General features: G+C 45.8%; 3 protein-coding genes and 1 pseudogene across 4 annotated transcripts in view; 3 read left to right on the top strand and 1 right to left on the bottom strand.

Moving 5' to 3' along the window:
• LOC309550245 (uncharacterized protein) overlaps positions 1–23,372 on the top strand; it is a gene marked incomplete at its 3' end in the record, with an annotated part of 2,091,994 nt that overhangs the window by 1,475,904 nt on the left and 592,718 nt on the right.
• Positions 1–23,372, bottom strand: part of LOC309548848 (uncharacterized protein) — a gene marked incomplete at its 3' end in the record, with an annotated part of 248,873 nt that overhangs the window by 54,451 nt on the left and 171,050 nt on the right. The gene's annotated exons all lie outside the window — the stretch shown is intronic.
• LOC309548840 (uncharacterized protein) overlaps positions 1–23,372 on the top strand; it is a gene marked incomplete at its 3' end in the record, with an annotated part of 295,113 nt that overhangs the window by 126,900 nt on the left and 144,841 nt on the right. The gene's annotated exons all lie outside the window — the stretch shown is intronic.
• Positions 10,993–13,080, top strand: LOC309548845 (annotated as a pseudogene). The gene is made up of 4 exons: positions 10,993–11,107; positions 11,258–11,737; positions 11,822–12,301; positions 12,952–13,080. The product of its transcript is annotated as an uncharacterized misc_RNA (transcript).

The following is a 23,372-nucleotide window of genomic DNA, read 5'->3' as shown; positions in this document are numbered from 1 at the left end:
TACCTGCATCTTGTTCCTAGTTCCAGACCCGGCTTGTCCTGACGATTCTCTGATCTCCACCTGCACCGACCTTGTCTTGTCCCGTGACCTCTCTCCCTGTCTGCTCCTACTGGCTCTTACGTTACCGATTGGCTCCTGACCTGGCTTGTCTTACTACGCTTCTGTCATCCCTGAATCCGTCCATCCTGCATAGGAAGCTCCTCCTGTTACCCAGGTACCCCTGCTTCCTGCACCTGCTGCCTGCTCAACACCCTGCTCATCTGACTTCTCTGGCAACCTTCACCAGTAGCCTTCGTCCGCTTCAAGCAAGTCTCCAGGCGCTCGTGCTACTCTACACTCAGGTGTCCCCTGTCTGCACTATCACGGGTCCCGAGTCGGAGGCGCAAGGGAGGCCTTCCTCACAGTGTCAGGCTCATCTCAAGGTACGTGATACCCGATGGCCCAAAGGATCCCCTTTTTAGCACAGTTATAGTATCACTAGAGACCTCCTTTAGTAAGGGTCTCTTCTTCTTTAAAGTTGGAGGGTTGGCCCTCTTTAGTGGAACCACTCAGCAGTAGTAATTTGTAGATTTCCCAATCCCTTTTGCAAGGATAGAAGGGAAAGGAGTATTGGAAATAGGGCTTGGGCCCTAGCAACAAAGGTGAAACTTGAAACATCACTGTACACTTTAGCCTCACTAAACTCAGCATTCTGTGTCCTTAGCAATAGTAGTCAGGATGTGGGATTCGCACAACTTTCCCCTCTGAGTCTTTTACACAGATGGACCATGCCTGGCCAGATCCATCTGGGCGGTGGAACTTTGATGGCCCGCCCAAAGTTCCAATTAGTCTTTACAGATTGGAAGGTTTTCCATAACTCCGGCTTTGACTGGTTGCGGTGGTGTTTTGGGATATAAAGGAAGTCCCACACAGCCTCGTCACACCAAGACTCTCTCCTGGCCTCAATCTCCCTTGGAGCATAAGGATAGTCATATCCGTTGTAGTCTGGAGAACCTGGGGAGGGTTTGTCTGTTGCCTCTCCCAGGTGGGGAATACAGGGTCTCCTCCTTAATGATGAGAGACGCATAGGCCTCATTTTGTTCCTGAGCCCAGGCATAGGTCCGAGGAGGGAATAGATCTGGGACCTGGTTAGAGTAGGCCTCACAGAACCCCAGATTCTTAGCACACTGTCCACGTATCACAGAATTTCTAGTCTCCTTATCAGGAACACTTGGATTGGCCGAACTGCTCCATTCATTCAACCCCCAGTCCCACTCGGTTTCTTCCTCTGATTTCCAGACATCGATCCCCTCCTCCAAGGATCCGTAGCGATGCTGGAAACTAGGAGACCCCACATCATCAATGACCCCGACTTCTTTCTCGCTGCTCACACTCACAGCCCTGGTCACCGCAGGCCATCGACTCCCCTTTGCCTTTGTTGGAGCAGACCTGGTGTCTGCCACTGTAGTCTTCTGTACATCAGGTGGCCGCTCCCCGGCCCTCAGTACCTGCATGCACACAGCCTCGGAAGTACAGGTTTCTCTCATGTGGCACTCTGTAGCGCTGGCAGATGTTACTGAGCCCAGTTCCATCAGCACCCTGAGCACTCCTCTTCCTCTGCCCTCGAAGAGTCCCGATTCAGAGACCAACACAACACGAGTGACCCATGTCACATTCAGTCTCCTGGGCTGACCTTCACTCTTCTCCGCCCGCTGCAGCAGATTGCCACAGTGCCCGCACTGGCCCCACACTTGCATCCACATGGTAACATTCAGGCATTGACTACATACCAGGCCCAAATGCTCCACGCCTGCTCCGGTACACAACGCCAGTGTTCCATCGGGCACCAATCGCACCCCAGTGTCCCACAGGGTAGAAGTCGGCATTCCGGTCTGCTCTGCAGGATCTCCGCCAACACGTGGGATAGCCTCCGTGCTCCAGCTCACTCCGGCACTCGCCATCTTGCTTCTCCACACATGTGTCTCCCTCTCAGCCCCACCCAAAAGCGGATGTAATTTATAGGCTCCCTTCCTCTTTCCGGATTGGCTGTGCGTGGGCGGTGTCTCCGTCTACAACTCCAAATTAGCTGATTCTTTGGCGGTAGCTCCTCCTGATAGGCAGATCTCTCCAGCGCGGTACAGTAACCTTTTCATTGCCGCTCTAACTCAGCTCAGCTAGCATGAAAGTCTTTGTAAAGCAGATCGTGGTCTTCAATCCTCACGCATCCGCCATCCTTGTCTGTACCTGGGACTCAGTTGCACCTCCATCTCTCCAGGCCAACTAACCTCCTTTGCTATTTAGGAGAAGCTGAGGTAAGTGTTTCTATTTGTGTTTCTCTTCAGGGTACTCCCCCAGTACCCCCTTTCTATGCACTTGCTGACACCCGTCCACTGACTATACACCTAGAGTGGTCCCCTTCCTGGGAAGACCCCTGGGAAAGATCCTTTGTACTCACTGTTATATTCTCCGTGTTGTGAGAGACACAGGACTCTGATCTGGAACAACAGATTTTTATTCAGGACTCACTGTACACTCCAACATGCATTACAGGACAGCTCGGTATATCAATGCATCCCTTGCATGTCTCTAAGATGGCCACTCTGCCCCTTGTCATCACTCCTGGGTTGAGCCAGCCTTAAAGTGACAGTACATGTGAAACCCTTCAGGTATAACACCTTCCATCCATCCCTAAAAAAAAAAAAAAAAAAAACACAGCAAAACGAGAACAGGCATAAAACAGTAACTAATAATGGTCCCATACAGTCCTCCAACTCAGGAGATTTACATGGCTTCTTCCGCGTCCAGATGTGAGAACAACTTCAAGGGATGCTACGGGGAGAACATAGCAGCGGATAACTTTCGGCGGGCCCGTCGAAAGTCTCGTAACCGGTCTTGCAGCTGAAACCCGTCAGGAGGGCGACAGCGTCGTTGAGGACGGGCACCCAGCGACTCGGGGCCGGAGGAAGCAGGGCTGGCCGGAATGGACACCGGCGGGTCCAAGAGGGGATCCCCTAGCTCAGAGGGTGAACAGACCTCTGGACCAGGGCTGGAGGGCTCTGTTGGAGCTGAGTTCAAAAGTTCAGAGTCCCCCCAAGCATCAGTCTCAATGCATCCTGATCCGGTAGGAGCAGATCCTTGAGACACTGGAGGTGCAGCCGATGTCAGGGATTCGGGCAGCTGAGAACAAGGACGCAATTGGTCCGCATGCCGTCTGCAAACGGAACCATCTTCCAGGCAGACCCTATACATTTTGGGTCCCAAAGTCTCTGCGACGATAGCAGGAAGCCAACAAGTGTTGGAAACGCCATAAGATTGAGCCCATACCTTTTTGCTGGGCTGTAAACCGGGAAATCTCGTCGTGTTCGACCCTCTTGTCTTGGGACTGCCGTACATGTTCCTGGACCGTTTGAGGGCGGAGCATGTCCAAAACAGTCCATGGCTGCCGACCCAAAAGAAGTTCAGCTGGAGTTTTCCCAGTGGTTGCATGTGGTGTGTTTCTGTAAGCAGAAAGGAAGGAGTTCAGCTGCTGGGGTGACAGGGACTGTTGTTTACTTGTAGCCACAGTAGCTTTGAAATAGCGTTTGAAGGTCTGTACAAACCTTTCTGCTTGACCATTTGTATCCGGGTGGTAAGGTGCGGTCAACTTGTGTTTGATGTTGTGGGCAGTCAGGAAACTCTGAAACTCCTGGCTTGTGAATTGTGCACCGTTGTGTGTGACAATTTCTCTGGGGTATTCAAACATAGCAGCGAGATGTAACAGTATGGAAATCATCGCCTTAGTCGTCGGCTGGGTAACAGGAATGACCTCAGGCCACTTTGAATGATCAAAAAGGTGTGTCCTCTGATCGGGCCTGCAAATTCCAAGTGTAGGTGAAACCAGGGAACCGTAGGCCAAGTCCAGGGCTGGACGCACCCTCGAGGAGGGTCTCTTGCAGTTTGTGCACATTCAGCACACACATTCACATATGTCTTGATATCGGAGTCGAGGTTCGGCTACCACACATAGCCTTCGGGCCTTTTGTTTCATACGTGTGCCCCCGGGATGACCAGTATGTAGCAAGTCCAGAATGTGGCTCCGGAGGGTCTGTGGAATGATCACTCGGTCTCCCCATAAAACACAGTTGCCAGCCACAGTTAATTCCAGACGCCTATGGAAGTAAGGTTCATAATCCTGTGTGACAGTTGCAGGCCAACCGTACCGTACCCAGGAGAGTATTGTCTTAAGGAAGGTATCCTTGGCTGTATGGGCTGCTACCTCCCCAGAAGATGGAAAGGACAGGCTGGTGTAACGACAACTCTTGACTGGTGGAGAAGAGTCTGTTAATGTCCTTGTCAGACGGGACATGGCGTCTACATTAGCATTGGCATCATGGCTGCGATACTGGATTTTGTAGCTATATGCTCCCAAGAATAGGGCATAGCGTTGAAGACGGGCCGCAGTCGTCTGGGAGATGCCTTTGTCAGGGCTAAAGATCTGAAGGAGTGGTTTATGATCAGTCAGTATGGTGAATTCCCTACCATACAGGTAAAGATGAAACTTCTTAATTGCCCATATGAGCGCTAGAGCCTCTTTATCAATGTAAGAGTAATTGCTTTCTGCTTTTGTCAAGGACCTGGAGGCGAATGCCACTGGTTTCTCTGACCCATCTGGTAAAACGTGAGATAGCACAGTCCCTAGACCATAGCCAAGGTGAGAGGCCTTTGGACGTCATAGTGCACGAGCATGCGTGACGCCAACAGCTTTCGCTTAGAAACTTCAAAAGCACGTTGGAACTGGTCGGCTGCATGCCATCTGGAGTTTTTCTCCAAAAGCTTGTTCAACGGGAACAAAGTGTGTGCTAGATCTGGCAGGAATTTGTGGTAATAGTTCAGCAAGCCTAGGTATGATCGCAGCTGTTGGACGTTGGTTGGGGCTGGAGCTTTTACTAAAGCATCAACTTTGGCTTCCGTGGTGTGTATACCCTCTGCATCCACAAGGTGGCCACAAAACTCCAATTTAGGTACCATGAATTGGCATTTCGCCAAGTTCACTTTTAGACCCTGCTCTTGAAGTCTCGCCAACACAAGCTTCACGTTCCTGGTCCGTCAGGCCCGTGATGAGCATGTCATCTAACAGGCACTGTGTGAAAGGAATGTCCGCCAAAATCTCATCCATTTTGCGTTGCCAAATGGCGGGGGTGGAGGCTATACCAAACATCATCTGATTGTATTCATACAGTCCCTTGTGAGTGTTGATGGTTAGAAAGTTGCGGGACGAAGGGTGGACCTCAAACTGTAAATAAGCTTGCCTGAGATCAAGCTTGGTGAACTTTTGACCTCCTGCAAGAGAGGCAAAAATGTCATCTACTCTGAGTAGAGGATACTGGTCTATCTCCAGTTGAGAATTTAGTGCCATGCGGAAATCGCCACAAATGCGTAAGTCCCAATTCACTTTCTTTACTGGTACAATTGGTGATGCCCACTCGCTGTGCTCTACCTTTGAGATGACACCTTGTTTCTCCAGCCGGCTTAGTTCAGCTTCCACACCTGCTCGGAGTGCGAAAAGTACCGCCCGAGCTTTGAAGAACCTAGGCTGGGCATTGGGTTTCAGCCTGAGTCTCACACAGTCATGCTTTATTTTCCCCAAATGGTTATCAAAGACTTGTGGGAATCGCTGTTTCAGGGATTCCACCCATCCCTCTTTATCTCCTGATGGGATGGTCACGGTGTTGCAGGGGTTTATGGCGATGTCTGGCATGCCAAAGTGAGCAATCCAGTCTCTCCCAAAGAGAGGGGGTCCCCCATGTTCTAGGATATATAATGGCATTCTCTTCGTCTGACCCTTGTAGGATACCTGTACTTTCACGTACCCCAGTGGGTGGAGTATCTGCTTTGAGTATGTCTGCAGTTTGATTGGTGTTGGACGGACAGTTGTTCGGATCAGAAGTTTTCTCCATTGTTTCTGGGTGATCAATTGAAAAGCAAGAGGGGATAAATTAAGGTGTGTGAAAAACAGCCGGTCCCTAGTCTGAAATACTTACCTACCAGTCTGCTAACAAACCAAAATAAACCTGTCTAACAATATAAGTTAAAAGCAGGAGTTTAGTTAACACACATTTGCAAATGCATGCGGAAGCTGCAAGGCCAACTACAAGGCATCCTGCGTTTCTTGCAGACCCTAACACTAAATAACACTACTCAACCTGAGTGTAAAGGGATGGGTGTTTCCCAGCTGATCACATTTAGTTTGCATCCTATGGTTTTTTGTACAGCCATACGTTTTTTTATTGCCAGTCATGGAATGGAGCAGGTGGGGGAGGATTGGGCGGCCTCCAATCCCATCTGTTTCCCATCCATTAGCAAGCATGTCCTTCCTTTGTGAAGGCACTTATACACTCAGGTTGAGTAGTGTTATTTAGTGTTAGGGTCTGCAAGAAACGCAGGATGCCTTGTAGTTGGCCCTGCAGCTTCCGCATGCATTTGCAAATGTGTGTTAACTAAACTCCTGCTTTTAACTTATATTGTTAGACAGGTTTATTTTGGTTTGTTAGCAGACTGGTGGGTAAGTATTTCAAACTAGGGACCGGCTGTTTTTCACACACCTTCATTTATCCCCTCTTGCTTTTCAATTGACTATTCACAGGGATGGAGACACTGAGCAGTGCTCGCCAGTTCTCACACAAAGTCCCAATTTGCCCATTTCTTGTTTCTGGGTGATAACTGAAACTGCTGCTCCTGTGTCTACATCCATCTTGAGTTTCTTTCCTTCCACGGTTACCTCTACAGTCATTGCTGAGGGTGCTGAATGCATATGATGTATGTCCAATCTGTGGAGCACTTCCTCATCCTCTGATTCAGATGATGATGTATATCTTCCCACCATATATGCCTTTGTCCTGGTGTTCAGAGGTTGTTTATTTCACACCTGCTTACTACGGCAGACTCGTTTTTAGATGGCCTGCCTTACCACAATTATGACAGAGCTGATCCTTAAACCGGCAGACTTTGTGATTGTGGTCTGTATTCCCACAACGGTAGCAAGCTGACTCCCAGTTTGGTGAGGGTCTATATTTCCAGTTTGCTGCTGTTGGCTTAACTGCTGTTCTGAAAACTTCCCCTTTAACCTCTTCCCTTCTGCTCTGGGAGTTCAATGCCTCTGTATCTTTCACAGCCATTTCCATCACTGAAGCTATCTCAGTTGCCTTTGTAAGGGTAAGGTCTTTCTCTGTTAACAGTCTCTTTTGGCTAGACTCACTATTTAGTCCCATGACAAATTTATCCCTCAGTGCAGTCGGTAAATACTCCCCAAAAGAACAGGTTGAGGCTAGTCTGCGAAGGGTGAGCACATAAGCCTTAATATCTTCACCCGGCTGTTGCTGACGCTGATAGAACCGGAATCTCTCTGTAATCTCTAGTGGTTTAGGCTGGAAGTGATTCCCTAACAGTGTCAGGAGCTCTGTCAAAGTCTTAGTTGCTGGTTTTTCAGGGAAAAGGAGATCCCTAAGAGTGTCATATGTCCTAGCACCAACCACTGTAAGAAATACTGCTACTTGCCTGTAGCCTGGGATGGCATTTGCACAAAAATACTGTTCCAGTCTCTCAATCCAGGAACTCCAGCTTGTCTGTTCTCCATCAAATTCACTTAATGTCCCGATCAATGACATTTTCCTATGTGAAAGAAAAAGGGTGCGCTGATGTGTGAAAGGCTGCTCCTAGAATAGCGATGAATAATATGTGTAAACTGAATAGTGCGCCTTCCAAAATAGTGTAAAGGTAATGTACACTTAACATAAACAGTTAATCATAATATAAAAACCTCCTTGTGACATAAGAATGAAATAAGATATAAAATCACAAATGAATCAAAATATATATTACAATGTGTAGTGAATTATCCACAGTCCTTATGTGCAAAAAGTTCACAAATAAAAAGAAAATAAAGTTCTTCTTAGATTCCTGTGGTAGCAAATGTGTGAAGTGATGGAAAATCCAAAATATACTCAGGTGTAGTGATAAACAACTGGTTAAATCCCTCCACCTTGTGAAATACCTCCTTACCCGGCGGATTTAAGATAAGTGCCTTAGAATATATTCTTGTGTATTAGCTGTACAAATCTCGTCATAGACACCTCCACTCGTGCACTGGTCCACCAGTGTGAAAGCCAATATAAGCCTCTTACCAGACACAGGAAAATAGACATCTTTATAACCAACAGCTGAAACTGGTAGAAAATCCTCCTGTCTCTCTCAATGAGGGTAGATGGTTAACGGGTCACACGATGATTTGGCAGCATATGTAGAAAGTGTAGGGAAGCTGATAGTGCATTACCTCAAATGATTTTATTTCACAAAAAAAAGATTGCACTTACATGATTCAAGTTGGTACAGGCAAGACGAATATTATTACAGGCAGAGGATCTCTGTATTGACTCGTGTCCGGCTGCAGCACGGACTACGAGTGACGCAATGACGGCACGCCTCCCTACTGACGCGTTTCCTCCAATAGGGCTTCGACTGAGAATGGGAGAGGGATAATTCACTACACATTGTGATATATATTTTGATTAATTTGTGATTTTATATCTTATTGATTTTTATATCACCATTCTTATGTCACAAGGAGGTTTTTATATTATGATTAACTGTTTATGTTAAGTGTACATTACCTTTACACTATTTTGGAAGGCACACTATTCACTTTACACATGACATTTTCCTGCTGGGCTCTGTGGGTGTTTGTATCCAGGTGACAATCCAGAGTTTTTTTTCTTCTTTTCTTTTCTTACACGGATAGTAACCTTGTAAATCCCATCCTCGTCGCCACTGTTATATTCTCCGTGTTGTGAGAGACACAGGACTCTGATCTGAAACAACGGATGTTTATTCAGGACTCACTGTACACTCCAACATGCATTACAGGACAGCTCGGTATATCAATGCATCCCTTACATGTCTCTAAGATGGCCACTCTGCCCCTTGACCCTTGTCATCACTCCTGGGTGGAGCCAGCCTTAAAGTGACAGTACATGTGAAACCCTTCAGGTATAACACTCACGATACTGTTTTTCCAGATTCTCACAGTGCCCCAACTCCTCCAGTCAGCTCTCCTGGACCTCTGTGTTCAGCCTCACACCACTGGCTCACCAGGCCGACTGCCTGTGACTATCACCCACTGCTGCAGAAGAGGAGGCAGCCACCCTCATTCTGGTACTTTGCCTGCCGCCAAAAGACCTCCTCTACCTCATGTGCCCGTGGCTTTTTATACCCTGCCCCACAATGCACTGAGAACCAACTGTCTGTGCCAGCCCCTGGGGCAGTACCAAAAGCCTGTGTGTCATTGGCCAGGTCCAACGTGCCTCCTCATTTCATTGGATAAGCTGGGGACACTCCCTTAGACCAGATGAATCACACACTGGGCACACTGAGCAGACCTAACTCACAGATCCTGCTCCCTGATAAGCAGAGTGCAATATAGAATTTACCTGCTGCTCCTCTGATAGGCAGACAGAGGCAAAACTTTACTCCCTTTTTAGCACCTGACTAGGAGGGTGCTACATCTTTAATAGACGTGGATGTCCGGGTAAATTTGGAAAGTTGTGGGGCATTATGTGGTTGGTTTTTAACACTTCAAAGATTAGTTCTAGGACCACATTGAGGGTACCTTGATGCTGAAACTGTGTTTGCTGGGTTTGGTGGAGGAGATGGCACCTCTTGGAGCAAAAATAATTTTATTGTCGGTTACTCTGTTCTATGCGCGCAAGGCTATTCTTCTGCATTGGAGGAAGACCGAAGCGCCATCGGTGGAGTATTGGAAGTCACCAGTGAACACGATGCTGCCATTTTACAAAGCCACATACCTGAATAGAGGATGCGTTATATGGCAGGGATGGACTGAGAGGCCATCTACTCTTCTCGGAGGTGATTGTGGTCTGCCACCGGTGAAGGTGACGGTCACCTTAGAGGGGTGAGCTGAGGTCCCCTGATACTTAGGGAGGTAACAAATGAAGTCTATGCCCAGCAGACAACAAGCTGTGGTGAGAGGGTGGGGGAGGTTGGCGTATGGACCTGGGTGAGAGTCTGTGTGGGGGAGACACTGCCGCGTTGAGGTTCTCCTGGGAGGTTCTCCTTTTGCATTTTCATATAAGTATTGTAGTACATGAGCATTGCACTGAGGTTGGGGGGATGGGGAGTTGTTTTGGTTGCCTTGTTTGTTTCTTGTCTGTTTTGTGTTATTTTTTCTTCTATGTTTAAAAATCAATAAAAAAAAAAAAAAAGCTGAGTCCTAGGAATGAATAAACAGGAGGGAACGGGATAAGGCGCAGGCCAAGGAGATGTTGGGGGAGTGGGTGGAGTCAGTGAGATGTTGGGGGAGTGGGTGGAGTCAGTGAGATGTTGGGGGAGTGGGTGGAGTCAGTGGAGGTGGTGAATGGAAACATGCAGGAGTGACTATATTGAACTGCCTGTGCAACCTCTATAGGGTCCAGGTATGGCCTCATGCTACCAGTAGTGACACTGACCCCAGCCAAATACAAAACTAGTGACAAACACTCAGAAAAGATGAGTAGGGAAAATGTCAGTGGCCTCCACCTGTAAAACCATTCCTGTTTTGGAGGTCGTCTCATTGTTGCCCATCTAGTGCACCTGTTGGTAACAACCCCCTCTGCTACTTGACTGACCCGATGAATATCCCAGGAGTTTCCCTGACTTGATGCTTTACTCTGATTATAAAGTGTTGAGCAGTGTATATGAGTGTGGAAAACTCTTGGTAATTTTTCTTGTCTTCTGACAGACGGACTCTGTGGTGGGAATAGAAGGACATCGGAGGAAGATGTGACTACAGAAGATAATGACATGGCATCTTCTCCAGAAGTAAATCCCGTTCCTCATAATATACATGACAGACCTCACCATTGGAGGAGATCATTGGAATCTCCTGATACTTCACATAGTCCTCTAATATCTGACAGTGCCGACGGGTGCGGGAAACCATCTCATCTCAGGGAATCTTCTTTATACCATACAGGAGAGAATTCAATGTCATGTTTACAGTGTGGGAAATGTTTTAGTCGCAAAGGAAACCTTCTTAGGCACCAAATAATTCACACAGGGGAGCGTCCCTATTCATGTTCAGAGTGCGGGAAATGTTTTAGTCACAAAGGTAACCTTCTTCAGCACCAGAGAATACACACAGGGGAGCATCCCTATTCATGTTCAGAGTGCGGGAAATGTTTTAGTCAAAAAGCATACCTTCTTCAGCACCAGAGAATACACACAGGGGAGCATCCCTATTCGTGTTCAGAGTGCGGGAAATGTTTTAAACAGAAAAGAAACCTTCTTAACCATCAGAGAATACACACAGGTGACCTTCCCTTTTCATGTTCAGAGTGCGGGAAATGTTTTAGTCACAAAACATACCTTCTTAGGCACCAGAGAATACACACAGGGGAGCGTCCCTATTCATGTACAGAGTGCGGGAAATGTTTTAAAAATAAAGGAACCCTTCTTAGCCATCAGAGAATACACACAGGTGAGCTTCCCTATTCATGTTCAGAGTGCGGGAAATGTTTTAATGAGAAAAGACACCTTCTTAGGCATCAGAGAATACACACAGGTGAGCGTCCCTATTCATGTTCAGAGTGCGGGAAATGTTTTAATGAGAAAGGACACCTTCTTAGGCATCAGAGAATACACACAGGTGAGCGTCCCTATTCATGTTCAGAGTGCGGGAAATGTTTTAATAATAAAGGAACCCTTCTTAGCCATCAGAGAATACACACAGGTGGGCGTCCTTATTCATGTTCAGAGTGCGGGAAATGTTTTAATGAGAAAAGACACCTTCTTAGGCATCAGAGAATACACACAGGTGAGCTTCCCTATTCATGTTCAGAGTGCGGGAAATGTTTTAATGAGAAAAGACACCTTCTTAGCCATCAGAGAATACACACAGGTGAGCGTCCCTATTCATGTTCAGAGTGTGGGAAATGTTTTAATCAGAAAGGAACCCTTCTTACCCATCAGAGAATACACACAGGTAAGCTTCCCTATTCATGTTCAGAGTGTGGGAAATGTTTTACTCATGAAGTAAGCCTTCTTACCCATCAAAAGAATACACACTGTTGAACGTCCCTATTCATGTGCCAGGTGCGGGAAATGTTTTAATCAGAAAATAAACCTTCTTAGACATCAGAAAATGCACAGAGGTGAGCTTCCCTGTTAATGTTCAGAGTGTGGGAAATGTTTTAATCATAAAGGAAACCTTCTTAACCATCAGAGAATACACACAGTTGAGTCTCCCTATTCATGTTCAGAGTGCGGGAAATGTTTTGTGTTCAAATGTTTACTTGTTAGACACCGGAAAGTTCATACAGGCGAATATAGGTCTCTAATCTTGTGCGGGAAATGTTTAACTAAGAAAGAACACCTACTTGCACACAGGTGAGCGCCCTTTTTAAGGTTACGAGTGCGGGAAATGTTTTCCAAACAAAGGTTTATTTCTTAGAAACCAGAAAGTTCATACGGGCGAACGTCCTATTTCATGTTCAGAACAAAGGGGGATTGTGTGGGACTTTAAATGAGGCGTGTGATTAGGATGACCATAAAGATTATATTTATATAGAAAAATATATGTGCATACATATCCAAAACAAAAACATGAAAAGTACACATGTAATCTGATTTATTTTGCATGCGCAGTGGTAACATAATACATGCAATAATGACATACATTGAATCCCAATAACATAGCATATCACAACCAATTGCATAGCATAAAAGTATAAATTGGATTCTAAAACATTCCGTAACAAGGTAGTAGAGACTCCATAGTAATTGCATCATGTATGCTTGACGCGTTTCGTGTATTTGTAACACTTCCTCAGGAGCTGGTGCAATGGATTAACTATAAAGGGGAGAATAGTTGGAAATCACAATGTATCTGGTAGTATGGACACCCAATTAAAAATATGTTGTTTTAAATGGAATTGCTTACAATAGAGTAAAGGCTGTAGTCTCAAGGAATTTGCCATAGAAGGACCTCCAAATCGTTTGGCCCGGGAGCTGAGGGAACAGTACCAGGCACGCACGGGGGTGAACACAGAATTTGCAGTAAGAGAATCTGGGTAGTAAGAAGAATAACAAGCGTCTCAATAAGTCATCTCATAAAATAATGAAATTAAGTGTATATATTGCACTAAATGTGCATTGCATTACACAAAGTAATAAAGTATTGGAAATGAAAAATGTTGAGAAGATGGATAAACTCCTAGAGCCAGAAATTAAAGGCATGGTGAAAAGATCAAAATAGGATACCAAATAGAGGTTGTGAGGATGGTGCGAATATCAGTAATTATAAGGAACCAGGTGAAAGTGAATATTTTTAATTGGGTGTCCATACTACCAGATACATTGTGATTTCCAACTATTCTCCCCTTTATAGTTAATCCATTGCACCAGCTCCTGAGGAAGTGTTACAAATACACGAAACGCGTCGAGCATACATGATGCAATTACTATGGAGTCTCTACTACCTTGTTACGGAATGTTTTAGAATCCAATTTATACTTTTATGCTATGCAATTGGTTGTGATATGCTATGTTATTGGGATTCAATGTATGTCATTATTGCATGTATTATGTTACCACTGCGCATGCAAAATAAATCAGATTACATGTGTACTTTTCATGTTTTTGTTTTGTACATGTATGCACATATATTTTTCTATATAAATATAATCTTTATGGTCATCCTAATCACACGCCTCATTTAAAGTCCCACACAATCCCCCTTTGTTCCAATTGATATTAGGGATGGAGATACAATATTTTGTAACCTCATTTAAAGTCCCGCCTCTTTTTTCCCCTTTCCATTTCATGTTCAGAGTGTGGGAAAGTGTAAAAATAAAGGAAATATAATGAAACATCAGAGTACGCCCCCTGCTGGTACTATGGGAAATGGACGCTGGATTGTAACGGGTGGAACTGTTTAGTCCATAAACAAATGTGAAACCACCACAGTCCACTCGGGGTTGATTTACACCCGCATCGCCCTCTGACCCGCTGTGGGGTTGGCAGGCAGCTGGGAGCCCTTATGTTAACCCTGTAAAGCCCACGCCAGTACGCCAAAACCATATGCATCAAGGCTGTTGCGGCACAACCCCATTCAGTTGAATAGCATTGCCCAATGTGACCGGGGGGTGCGAGGTTTGCAGCAGCCGCAAATTGCAGTGCCATGTGTACCGCCCCATCCGGCTGCCAATTAAGCTTAAGAGTGGTGGTAAAATCATGACTCACCTGTCTACCTTTACCGATCCCTCCCCACATGAGGCAACAGGCAGGAAATCATGACAATACATGGGGCAACAAGTGAGCAATTAATACATAATATGGGGCAACAGGTGGGCAATCCGCACAATACATGGGATAATAAGTGGGCAATCCTGACAATATATGGGGCATAAAACCAATGAAAATGGTGGCACTCCAACAGGATATAGCGATGATATTTATTGCAGACAGTCAATACGGGATACAGAAAGGTGGACGCGTTTCACACGTAATATCGTGCTTCTTCACCACGGTGTGCGCACCTGTTGGTAATACATGGGGGCAACAAGTGGGCATTCATGACAATACATGGGGCAGCAAACAAACAATTCTGACAATACATTCTTTTTGTGTTCTACTTATAAATATGTATATAGATCTAACCTACTGGATGGAAAAAGATCACTGTAACATGCATTAACCCACAGCAGCCAATCAGGATTTATCTTTCACTGGTGATCCTTCTTAGAAGGGGGGTGAGTTGAGACCTTGCATTGATTATAGGGTCCTCAATCGCATCACGGTCAAGAATGCATACCTGATGATTGGTTGCTTAATTTTTTTGCTCCTTTAGATTTATTGAATTAGCCGGCTTTTTATTGGTCCAACCAATGTATGATTATTAATACATTTGACACATTTTGTAAATTCTATTATAAAAGATTTAAGCTTTATTTTATTCATATCATTACTGTGTGGTAATCGCTTATTCTGATCTTGTCCAATAAAAACGCTTCGTACAATATTCTGTGCCGAGTCTTCTTTTTTACCAATGATTAGATGATCGGTGATTGGAATGTGATCAGTTCATAGAGAGTCATCCATTGGGGTTTTATTAGTGAGATGGAGAGTGGAGAAGGCACCACATTGACAGCCATTGGAGGCCCTTTCTAAAGCCCTAAACTTTTGGGCAGCCTGTCTATGACATTAGTCTTCCAAACTCTATCTCACCGAGCTAAGGCCAGAAGAGTTCCAGGAGTTCTTCTCTGTCCACAGTTCCCAAACCAAAAGGAGACATCCACCACATCTTCAATCTTAAGGTCCTAAATGTCCTCAGCTGGGCACAGGAGTTCCACATGCAATCCATCAGGTCATAGCCTCTCTCTTTATCAGGGAGACTTTTTTCTTTGACTGCCCCACATACATGTACTGCGGCAGGGCGGCCGTTCTGTGCAAAATCACGTACCTGTCCGTCATCTGCTTTTCCGGGTCTGGGGCGTGCACACGCGCCGCCGGTGGCCAATCAGCGGATCCGGCGGACACGGCATCCGTCGGTACCCAGTAATCTTTCCTGAGAGAGGTGGAACAGTTGTCTGCCAATGTAAACAAGGCAGATCGCCGTTCTGTTAGTAGGGAAGATGGAGATCCTGTGTTTCTGCTAATGGAGGAAGGAGATACTGGCGCACAGAGATTATATATATGTAGCGCTCCCCCCACAGGGGCTGGTGAGTATGTTCGTTTACTCCACACTCCCTTGACCCTGAGGCACCTCCAACCCGTTTGACACTATGGGTTCTGACATGGTAGTTCAGAGAAAAAACAATGACACTTGAATAACAATATATCAGTTTACTGACTTAAGAAGGAAATGAACAGATATAGTTTCAACACTACAGGAAATAGGAGTGCAAAGAACCAAAGTGAGATTCTGAATCTTAAAGTCCCAGAATCACTGAGTGGCCCAAGACTCAGAATCTCATACACCAATAATGTTAACTACAACTAGATAGAACAATATCTAACTGAATAAGTATATGAATATAATAATGATTCAATTCCTCTTATAAATGTGTGAGAGTGACAAATCAGACGTTTGTCTCTATATTAACTGTGGATAAAACAGTTGGATCTGACTAACTCAGCTGCATGGATATATCTCAAGAGAATCCATATCAATCTTAAATATAACCTGAAAGAGTGCACTCTATCACCTATAGGGGTCCCCTTTCCTATGAATTAAATGAGTCTCTTCCTGGGTATGGCCTTGCTAATCTTCGCCAGCAGTAGGAGCTCTAATCATTCCGTGAATGATATTTGTAATCCAAAGGGAAAAAGGGGTATTTGTAATCCAGGCTCTGTCTACAATGAAGTCAAAATAAACCACTGTATACAGATGAGGCCTCCCGGTTCCCCAAGCACTATGAGGGGTGTCCCATGGCAACCGCTCCACTACATTAAAGTCCTCTCTGTGTCTCTGCTGCGTCACAGGCCCTTTCACTATGTCCGTGAGCTGCTGTGCTCACTACAATTCGGTATCTCTCACCCAATCCTCTGACAGTCCTCCGCACCAGGCTGGTCACCTCTCTGTAACATCTGCCACCTCTCCAAGGTGTCTCCGCTCTCGATCAGTCACTCCTCTGTGACATCCGCACTAGGCCACGGCCTCTACTCGCTCTGCTCTCCACGGCGGTTCTCCGGCACATCCACACTGCACACGGTCCCCAAGGCAAGAGAGCGAACATCCGACTCCGCCCCTTATTTATAGACTCTCCCATAATTCCCCACGGAACCTGCAGCTCCCTGGGAGGATAGTTCCATCCGGCCCACTTTGCACAGTCTTCATCTTCCACTAGACTATATATTCCACAATCCAACACGCCACTCTTCAGGAGAACCTCAAAATAAGCAACAAACTTAAAGGAACAGTATATCAGCCTTAACTATGCTGGTAGCGATTTCTTTACTTGGCTACATCCTCCCCTAACTTGAATGTCTTTGGTCCCCAAAGATGATGGGACTCCTAAGTTGGAGACTCTATTGAGATATAAAGAACCTCAGAATTAAAACTAACAGCAGTTTTGTGTGGAACTAATAGCAGCTGAAAACTGGTCAATAAATGCACCTTCGAACAGCTGACTATACAAATTACTAGAAAGGTCTGAGTCACTCTCACAATAGGCCAACAAGAAATCAGTGGCCAACCTAATAGTGTCAGCGGGTGGAATAAGATCATCTTCCTTGGGAATCCCAACAGAAGAGGCAGTTACTTGTGTGGGGCGTTGGGGCATTACAATTTGGTCTTCATAACTCTCTCCTAGGGTATCATACGTCAGTCTCTTTGGCGGGTGTATTTCCCTTCGTAGCCTTAATGAACCATCTCTGGGTTCAGATTTACTTTCCAACCCTTGAGAGCTACAACTAGGTTGAGATTCCTCACACTCCTCAGAAGGGCCCATTGACTCCTCTGTGTCTTGTGCAATTGAACTCCTGTCTTCCTCCTGAACCCTGCACGTGGCATCCTCCTGAACCCTGCGCGTGGCATCCTCCTGAACCCTGCATGTGGCATCCTCCTGAACCCTGCACGTGGCATCCTCCTTCACCCTGTGCATAGTATCTTCCAGTATGTAGAATCCTCATGCACCCTGCACGTAGCACCAGCATACAGGGGCACACTGACAGCCAGCATACAGGGGGCACACTGACCACCAGCATACAGGGGCACACTGACCGCCAGCATACAGGGGGCACACTGACCACCAGCATACAGGGGCACACTGACCTCCAGCATACAGGGGGCACACTGGCCACCAGCATACAGGGGTACACTGACCACCAGCATACAGGGGGCACACTGAACACCAGCATAAAGGGGTACACTGACCGCCAGCATACAGGGGGCACACTGACCACCAGCATACAGGGAGCACACTGACCACCAGCATACAGGAGGCACATTGATCACCAGTATACAGTACAGGGGCACACTGACCACTAGCATACAGGGGGCACACTGACCTCCAGCATACAGGGGCACACTGACCTCCAGCATACAGTGGCACACTGACCACCAGCATACAGGGGGAACACTGACCTCCAGCATACAGGGGCACACTGACCTCAAGCATACAGTGGCACACTGACCACCAGCATACAGGGGGAACACTGACCTCCAGCATACAGGGGGTACACTGACCACCATCATACAGGGGCACACTGACCACCAGCATACAGGGGGCACACTGACTGCCAGCATACAGGGGCACACTGACCACCAGCATACAGGGGGTACACTGACCTCCAGCATACAGGGGGCACACTGACCACCAGCATACAGGGGGCACACTGACCACCAGCATACAGGGGGCACACTGACCACCAATATGCAGGGCCACTGGTTACCTGTCCACAGGGGACATAACAAATCAAGTAAAACAACTACCATGCAACTAAAAAAAATCCCAAAAGCAATAAGAGAATCTTGTTAGCCGGTTCCCTCATCTAACGTGCAACAATAAAAAACAAAAATGCAGCACTGCCCTACACTTCATCTATAAAATTCTACAAATGGACTTATATTGGTAAAACCTATAAATGAATATCCTGTGCAAATCAACCAATGTATTACAATATAGTAGTGATGGTGTCACCCTCTCTGCAAAAGGTAAGAAATATCGCAGAGCTGCAATGTGCAAATAGTGGTGACCCCCCTCCCCCCCATATATAATCATAATAAATAGTACAATTAATGTGCATATTTTACATTTTATTATAATTATATATGGGGGGGGGGTGTTTCACCACTATTTGCACATTGCAGCTCTGCAGTATTTCTTACCTTTTGCAGAGAGGGTGACACCATCACTCCTGCCCGGATTGGATTTGAATTTAGCCACCCCATCCCCCCCTCCAAGTTTTTCCTCTTATCTTCCTAACATTTGGTAGCCCCTTCCCAAAAATTCTAAAAAGTATCTTTATCTTTTTTTTTCTCATGGATGAAATGTGAGAAATAACATATATATCATACAATCATTCCATAAACACATCCCACATACACCGCATAGATCATTTCAAGGAAATAGGCTCATAAAATAGTTTACCATTTGCCAAAAAAAAAAATGTCCCCAGTTTTCATTTTAAAAATCTGGTCACCTTACAATATGGTCCACAAGGTGGTGAACTGACTTCCCTCAGATGGAACGCACAGACAGGAAGTGATGTAAGATACTGACAGGAAGTGAGGTCAGCTATAAAAAGGAATTTCAGAGGCGAGTTGGGAGAAAGTAGAGAGGAGACGTAGCTGGAAGTGGCAGCAGAGGAGGTAATAAGATATTATTTTCTATATATAATGTTTAATTACATAAATAAAATGTCCTCCTTCTGTTTTTATGCCGAGGGAACAGAAACAGAGGAACGCATAACACTGAGAATCAGATTGCAGTCCCCCGGTGAAATCACATAAGTAGGATGAGCAGCAAAACCTCCAGCTCTCCTGTAGCGCCCTCACCAGGCAGAGCTGAGGTACTCATAATCTATCTGGGGAAGAGGCAGAGCTCGGGTTGACCCCGACACTCACCTTTGGAAATATTCAGCAGGTTTCCTACCTTGTCACTACTAACATTAATCCCATCCTCTGCCCCAACACCCACTGGGCCCCCACTCCTCACCCCCATCTAACACTGCTGTGCCCCATTCCTCACCGCCATCTAACACCGCTTCCCCCTTTTCCTCACCCCATCTAACACCGCTGTCCCCCACTCCTCACCCCCCCATCTATCACTGCTATCCACCATTCCTCACCCCCATCTAACACCGCTGTCCCCCACTCCTCACCCCCCATCTAACACCTCTGTCCCCCATTCCTTACCCCCATCTATCACCCCTGTTCCCTACTTCTCATCCCTCATCCAACACTGCTGTTCCCCTCTCCTCACCCCCCTTCCCACACTGCTCACCTATATTCCACAACCCCCACTGACACTGTTGTCTCCCACTCCTCATTCCCTCATTCAACATTGCAGATCCCCACTCCTCACACCCCATATTTGATACTTCTGTCATCCACTTTTCACTTAGACCCAATGCTGCCACCGTGGTTTCTTTTGCGTCTCTCATGATATCGCTCTTATCTCTATTAATAAAGCACAGACCTGACCAGAGAGGTGCAGAGGATTCTCAGAAGATTCATAGGACACAAGGATCTCTACAAGGACGTCATGATGGAGAATCAGCTGCCCCTCACATCACCGGGTAAGAGGAGACTTTATTGTAAAGGAGAGAGCAGTACGGAGGCTCCACCTAGATCCCCCATCATCTGATAAACACATAGAAACAATGTATTCAGTCAGTGTGTGTGTTTCCTACAGATGGATCCAGTAATGAGAACCCACCAGAGAGATGTCCCCGTCCTCTGTATTCCCGGGATTCCACACAGGAAGATCACCCCATCCCCCACCATCATCAGGTAGATGAGAATGTAGGAAAGTGATCCCAAGCCCTAAGAGATATCATTCTTCTATTATTATTATTTTATTTTTTTTTGTATTTAATATTATTTCTGCCATTTTGTTTGTTTAGGATGAAGATCTGATAAATGTACAAATTGGGGTTATAAAGGAAAAGACGTATGTGAGGGGTGATCAGCATTTTACAGAGGAGGTTGGGATGATGGACACAGTTAAAGAGGAAGAACCTTCTCCAGATATCAGCTCGGGTAATTATACAAGAATGGGTTAAAGCTTACTTAGTGATGTTTGGTTGGGTGGTATCATTGATCTGGTTAGTTGTCATAGTTTGGTGTTGTGATTGCACCCAGTTCCACCACAGATCTCTTTTAAACTTTGAAATGCCCGACCAACATACACTGCTCCAAAGAATGAAAGGAACACTTTGAAAACACATCAGATCTCAATGGGGAAAAATATCATGCTGGATATTTATACTGGCATGGACTGGGTAATGCGTTAGGATCTATACTGGTATAGACTGGGTAATGTGTTAGGATTTTTACTGGTATAGACTGGGTAATGCGTTAGGATCTATACTGGTATGGACTGGTTTACTACTAATACCGTTTTCATTACTAAAGTCTTGTATGTGGTCCCTTAACATGCCCTCCAAAATCTTGCAGACTACTGATGTTAGGCTGACCGGTCTGTAGTTACCCGGGATATATCTCGGCCCTTTTTTAAATATCGGTACCACGTTGGCCCTTTTCCAATCAGCTGGCACAATTCCCGTCTGTAAACTATCCTTAAAGATCAAGAATAATGGTCTGGCTATCACCTGGCTGAGCTCTTTAAGTACCCTCGGGTGCAAGCCATCCGGTCCCGGTGATTTATTTATGTTAAGTTTCTCTAGTTTAGCTCTAAGTCTATCTTCTGTTAGCCATGGCGGTACTTCCTGAGGTGTATTATTTAATTTATCATTACAAGCTGGGTTAGTGTAGCCCCCCGATTCTTTTGTGAAGACTGAAGAGAAGAAATTATTTAGCACTTCCGCTTTCTCACTGTCCTCTGTGGCCAGATTCCCTTCGTTGTCTTTTATGGGGCCAATGTGTTCTGGTCTCGCTTTCTTACTATTTATATACTTAAAGAATTTCTTGGGTTTTTTTTTTTTTTTTTAATCTCTTCCGCTTTGATTTTGCCTTTACATTTCTTTTTTCAGTCTTTGTAATGTTGGAATGCTGCCAATGACCCCTCAGCCTTTTTTGAAGGCCTTTTCTTTAGTATTAATATGCATTTTTATGTTGGAGTTTAGCCACCCTGGGTTTATTTTAGCTCTTTTAAATGTATTCCCTTTTGGAATGCACTGGCCAATCCCTTTGTTTAGTATGCTCTTGAAGCACTCCCATTTTTCCTCCATGTTCTTTGTTCCCAGGGTTCTATCCCATTTGATATTTTCTAGCAAAGAGCGCAGTTTAGGGAAATTGGCTCTTTTGAAATTCAGTGTCCTTATATTACCCTTGTGTTTCCTATTACTATGATTAATACTGAAACTAATTGACCTATGGTCACTGTTTCCCGAGTTGCCCCGTATTTCTATATCCGTGATCAGGTCTGTATTGTTGGTAATCAGTAGGTCAAGTACTGCATTGTTTCTTGTCGGTGCGTTCACCATGTGACCCATGAAATTGTCCTGCAAAACATTTAGGAACTGCCGAGCCTCGGATGAATGCGCAGTTCCTTCTGCCCAGTCTATATCTGGATAATTAAAGTCCCCCATTATAATTACATTTCCCATTCTTGCTGCCATTCAAATCTATGAAAGGAGGTCCACCTCCCCCTCCTCCCTCTGGTTGGGAGGCCTATAGCATACGCCCAATATTACTTTCCCCATAGTGCCATCCCTTTGAAGTTCTACCCATAGGGATTCTACCTCATCCATAGCTCCATTATTAATATGGTCCCTCATATTTACCTGTACACTGTTCTTAATATACAGAAATACCCCTCCCCCTTTTTTACCTTCTCTATCTCTGCGATAAAGGGAATACCCCTGAATGGTCGCCAGCCAATCATGAGAGTTGTCAAACCAAGTCTCTGAAATCCTCACAAAATCTAAGTCCTCCTCAAACATCAGTAGCTCCAGCTCTCCCATCTTGTTGGCCAGGCTTCTAGCATTGGTATACAAACCTCGCAATTTTGACCGGTTGGATACTATATCCTTATTTGATGTATCCTTATTAGGCTGCTCTTGTGATTTTTCCCCATACCCACCTGGGATTTAGGAACTCTGAACACCCTACCACTATTGTCCCCATTTGTGCCCTCTGAATCTTGCTCCCCACTGGCTAATTCTACATCTGTACCCTCCCCTCATCCCCTAGTTTAAAAGCCCCTCTAACTTTTTGGCTATCCTCTCACCCAGTACGGTTGCACCCTCCCCATTTAGGTGCAATCCGTCCCTACTAAAGAGCCGGTGGCCGACTGAGAAGTCAGCCCAGTTATCCAGGAACCCGAAACCCTCCTTACTACACCAGCTCCTCAGCCACTTGTTTACTTCCCTAATCTCCCACTGCCTCTCTGGTGTGGCTCGAGGTACAGGTAGTATTTCTGAAAATACTACCTTGGAGGTCCTACTCCTCAACTTAGCTCCTAAGTCCCTGAAATTGTTTAGGACTCTTCATCTCCCTCTGCCTTTGTCATTGGTACCCACGTGTACCATGACAGCTGGGTCTTCCCCAGCCCCGCCCAGTAATCTGTCCACCCAATCCCTGATGTGCCGAACCCGAGCGCCCGGTAAACAACAGACAGTTCGGCGCTCACGGTCTTTGTGACAGATTGCCCTCTCTGTCCTTCTAATAATTGAGTCCCCTACCACCAGAACCTGTCTTTCCTTTCCCTTGCTCCCACCCCAACTGGAGGTGTTCTTCG

The sequence above is a fragment of the Pelophylax lessonae genome, assembly GCF_965119305.1.
Source record: "Pelophylax lessonae genome assembly, chromosome: 3".
Taxonomy (NCBI): domain Eukaryota; kingdom Metazoa; phylum Chordata; class Amphibia; order Anura; family Ranidae; genus Pelophylax; species Pelophylax lessonae.
This window is presented reverse-complemented; position numbering and strand designations above follow the sequence as displayed.